The 5,384-nt window shown below is 32.5% G+C and overlaps 1 pseudogene; it reads right to left on the minus strand.

Annotated features, from left to right (window-relative positions):
- Positions 1–1,438: 1,438 nt before the first annotated feature.
- LOC141500553 (eukaryotic translation initiation factor 3 subunit C-like protein) lies at positions 1,439–4,200 on the minus strand (annotated as a pseudogene).
- Between the last annotated feature and the right edge of the window lie 1,184 nt (positions 4,201–5,384).

Raw genomic sequence — 5,384 nt, forward strand, 5'->3', positions numbered from 1 at the left:
TACTCTGAAGCTTTTTTATAGCCTTTTCTCATTTCTCTCCCCATGGTCTCCTGTACTATTTCTTTTCTTCTTCTGCTCTTCTTATAACTTCTTCCTGTATTTTTTTTGCCTCAGATTTGTGCCTTTTAATTGGCTGAGACATATCTATAAATTATGATGCAAAACTCAACAATTCCACTTTGATGTTAGGTATGACCCAAGAATCTTTCTGTAATTTTTCCATAGTTCCCAAATTGTCATTGGATTTACAATTTCTCAATTATAACCTTTATAAGATTGAAAAGTTAAGTAACTGCTACTGATCATGCAGTTTATCATATAGCCATATTTCAGATATATCATTTTAACTCAGGTATTTTTGAATCCAAGTCCATTGTACTATTATAAACTGCTCTTCCTTCCAATTGCTTTTTGACTATGAAATAATCCTAGATTAATTGTACTGGCATCACTTCATAACTGAAGGTCTTTTCTTATAAACTTAACAATTTTGTAATCTAGTAAGGCTTTTGTAAAAGCTTTTTTAAATAAAATTTTATAATCTATGAAATACTTTGGAAACTATCAAATTGTGATTGTTATTACATTGCAAAGGTTAAGCACTACAAAACTTGGAGTTTTAAGTACAAGGTTGTTTTTTCCTCTGGTAGCAATCTGTAGACTCAATTGATCAGTAATTTGTTGTCTGTTTTGAAAGTTACAGGTAGTCAGGGTTGAAATAAGTATGTCTATTATCGCTACTATTATTTAAAATCATACTAGAAAGTTAGCTTTAGAAATAAAAGAAGAAAAATAATTGACGGAATTAGAAAAGGCAATGAGAAAGCAAAACTATTATTCTTTGAAGATGATCTAATGATTTACTTAGAGAACCTTAGAAAATCAACTAAGAAATTCCTTAACAACTTTAGCAAAGTTAGAGGTTATAAAATAAATTTATAAAATTCATCAGCATTTCTATATATTACCAACAAAATCCAATAGCAAGAGATAGAGAAATTCCATTTATATTAACTTTAGAAAATATAAAATATTTGGGTCTCTACCTGCCAAGACAAATCTAGGAATTATATGAACACAATTACAAAATACTTTTCATAAAAATAAAGTCATATCTAAATAATTGGAAAAATATTAATTGTTCATGGGTAGGAGGATCTAATGTAATAAAAATTATAATTATACCTAAATTAATTTACATATTCAATACCATACCAATAACATTATCAAAATAATTTTATAGAGAGAAAAACATAACAAAATTCATCTGAAAGAGCAAAATTAAAGAAATATTCAGGAAATTAAAGAAAAATGCAAAGAAACATAGTCTAGGATCTTTTAGGGGAAGCAAGATGCTACTTCTGGACCTTATAATCAAACTTATAGTAGGTATAGAGCACATGACAAAGGTAGATATAGCAGATATGGCTGAAAGTATTCAATAAAGGCACAGATTCTGGGTCTCATCTTGAGATGCTGGGGATGAGTATTTGTGTTTTGTAAATGATTCATCCATCCTTTCCATAAGAATCAGGATACAACCAGAAACATAAAATGGCTGCTCACAGTATCCTGGAATATCTTCCAGGATATTCTCTCTAATAAAGATGTTGAATTTTGTAAATAAAATGTTTATCAATTCATTGCTCTAAGTGTTTCTGCCATATCTCTAGCTTTATGTATATGACCAGATTAGGGATGTAGTCATAGAGAGAAGCAATGTTGTTGAATTTTATCTTAATAATCACTCCTCACCCAGGAGATTATTTTCTGGTGTACTCTCATCAAGTAGTTACAGCAGTTCAATTTGGGTTCCATGATTAGTTGTTTTTTGACATGAACCAGCAGTATCTCATTTAACTTCTTTATTGCAATTGCATGGATAATCTCTGTTCCATTGGCAAACATCCTAGACATAAGTGGAACTCTAATTTAAACCTTCTCCTACACTCAGTCTCCTTCATTATACTCCTTCTCTTCCTTATCTAAGAACTTGAATTTTAAGCCATGCTTTTTTTTGCCTTTGTCTTTTCACTTATTCTCCACAACCTCTTTTGACTAAGGCACTCTCTTTTTAAGGAATTTGGAAGCCAACAAAGTATATTTTCTATTATTCTAACTTAGAATCTGAGGAAGTGGAATATGAACTCCAGTCTTCATCATTGGCTGAATCCTTAGAGTTCTCATCTTCATCCTCCATCTTCTTATTTTTTTAGAATATTCTGTGTAATTACTGTTTTACAGCAGAATGCCCAACATAGATCATCATAACTGTTAAATAGCAAACTATGCAAAATAGTATGTATATATATGTATACATATATATATATATATATATATATATATATATATATATAGTGTTTAAGTACAAGTGGGAGATATGATTTTTTAAAATAAATACTTAAAACATAAATTTATGTTCCTACAAAAGAGCCTTTAAACCAGATGGTGTAAGTTGATCTTCCTCTTTGGACCCATAGTAACTTATTTTCAAAAACTAATAGAATCAATATATGGAACCATTATCAGTTCCACTGTGTGAATAATGGATCACAATAAATAAGTTCCTTTTTCTAAGAGCTGTTCTTGGCTCCTTTACAAACATGATCTGGTCTGAATAAAAAGACAATAGGAATTTCTTGTAGGTCAATGGTTCAAAAATGCTAAGTAAGGTTAAATATTCTACAAGATTTATCTTTATTGATTCCATTTTTTAGATAGGATATACTTAGATTACTTTCTTTAATTCATTATACAGGACAAGCACAAAAGTTCCACCCATGCCTCTTAGAGTATTGGACCAGACTCCCTTGAAAAACAGTTTTGTCACCCTCATCTTTATCAATCTTCCTCCAGCAGTCAAGTGTCCCAATGCACATGATTATCAGCGCTTTGCAATCAGACAGCATTGTCATTCACCTCCTTACTATATCAAAGAGATAGAAAACTATACCTGCTTACAACAGTCACTATTTGTGTAATCATCCAGTTTACCACAACAGAGTGTTCTTCAGATCTGGGAGCATACCTTTTGCTGTATTATAAATTCCAAAGTAGGCAATAGGTAATGATACCCTCCACTGAGACATTGCAACTTTGAGACAAATCATGAATTCCGTCACACTTGGTGATTTTTATAAGGCAGTCTCCCAGGCCTTTGAATTCTCTCTCTCAGTGCCAGATTTCCCAACATCAGCTGCCAAACAGGCTCTCACAAAATCCAAGGGATAGACAAAGCAGAGAGAAGTAGCTCCAACTATACTACCAGAGACAAGATTGCCAGCAAAATATCTCCAAAAACTGGGTGTGCTTGTCCATTCCTCACAAAAAAAACCTTAAATTTATCCTTAAAGAAAAAGTTAAGGGCCTGGATGGGAAAATATCAACTGACATTTACTAAGTTGGCCTGCCAGAAAGAAAGCATCCCTTATTCCTTTTGAATTCAGACTATACAATCCATTATGCCTTTGTACTGCTTATTTGCAGCAATCTACTTACTTGCAAGCTTCACCTGCAATAGTAGTTTGACTCTCTTGTTGGGATCACTGAAATTTTGAAGATAGCAGTGGCAATACCACCAGTCAAGAAGTCCTTGCAAAGAAGATAGCCTATAATGTCATGGTTATAAAGGGAGAAGATATTGGAAGTTGGAGGAAGAAAGTCAGTGAGAGAAGACTGAAAGTTGGGGAACTAACTGCCAGCACAGTCATTTCCTACAGCTTGGGATCAAAAGGCCATCTTCCATATTCGTGAGGAACTTTCCCTTGATGGTGCTTTAGATTTCTTCAAGAAACATGTGGCACCAAGACTATCCTTATCCTTATCTGAAGAGGAAGAACATTTTGTATCCTCTTTTTTCTCAGTGTCCTGAATGGCGGAATGTTCAGAACTCTGCTTATGGTTGGTGATCTGGGATTCATAACCATCATTATATTTATGGATCTTCATGGTGCTTAGAGCCTTGTTATTGTTCATTTATTCTTTCCCTCTTTGTCCTGCCAAAGGTCATTGGGATAGTCCTCCAGATCATCCAGGATATGGATGTGGAATTGGGTGACACCCTCTTTGCCCCTTAATGCATCTGATCTTTCCCAGTAGCTCAAATTTCTTAAGATATTTAGTGACATCTCAAATTTTCATGGCATTACAGATGGTCTGGAAAATGTTGGTTAGCTCTTCAAATCTTTTGTCATTTGGCATGTCTTACAATCCACTTTTAGATTCTTTTTATTTATCTTCACTCAGCAGCAAGAGCTATTTGTCATAATTATCCACTTTGGACACTAGCTCTTCCCTGAGCAGGGAGGACTTTGAGTTGCTTTTCTAGTTAGCAGTGAAAAACTGTAACTTGGTGGTAGGGAACCAGGATGTGAACATGGGACAAAGTAAATGTGGAAGGAAGATTCAACACATAATGTTTTTAAAGAAAAAAGAAAAAATCAGCAAAATTGATCAACACATTGAAAAAGTCTGAAAATAAAATACACAAACTACAGTCACAAACATCCTTATCTGCAAAAGAGTGGAGTGGATGAATTTCACTCATATGTCTTCTTTGAACCATGTTTGTTCTTTGTTTGCAATATTCACTTGTTAATGTTTTATGGGGTTTTTTTAAATTTCCATTGATGTAGTCATCATATATTTTGTTTTCTTGATTGGGTTTACTGCATCATATCATATATATCTTGCCATGTTTCTTTGTATTCATCATACTCATTATTTCTTACTGCACAGTAATATTCCATTATATCTATGTACCAGCATTTGATGAGCTTTTACTTTGTCTACAATTCTCTTTGCTACAAAAAATGACAGCACAAATATTTTATCATATATATATGTACATATATATACATAAATAGGTACTTTCCTATCATATACTTCTTGGGGTAAAAACTTAGTAGAGGATTCTATGAATCAAAGGGCATTGATGTTTTAGTAATTTTATTTGCATAAATTCAGATTATTTTCCAGAATTGTTATACTTATTTACACCACCACCAACAAAACACTAGTGGAAGAATCTTTCCAAAGTCCTTCCAAAATTGATTTTTCTCACCTTTGTCAATTTGTAGATTGTGAAGTAAAATTTTAAGGTTTAGATTTGCATTTCTATTATAAGAGATGTGAAACTACATTCCTATGATTATTTGTAGTCTATAATTTTTAAAGACTGTTTATATCCTTTGACTACTTATCTACTGGGAAATGGCTTTTTGGTTTTACAGATTTATCTAACTATTTCTTTACCTTGGATACCAAATCCTTAGAGAAATTTGATACAATTTTTTCCCATTTAATATCTTTCCCTTTTATCCTAGATACATTAATTTTTGTTTGTTCAGAAGCTTTTCACTTCCATGTAATCAAAGTTATCTGTT

Source organism: Macrotis lagotis, chromosome 1 (assembly GCF_037893015.1).
Source record: "Macrotis lagotis isolate mMagLag1 chromosome 1, bilby.v1.9.chrom.fasta, whole genome shotgun sequence".
NCBI classification, from domain to species: Eukaryota; Metazoa; Chordata; class Mammalia; order Peramelemorphia; family Peramelidae; genus Macrotis; species Macrotis lagotis.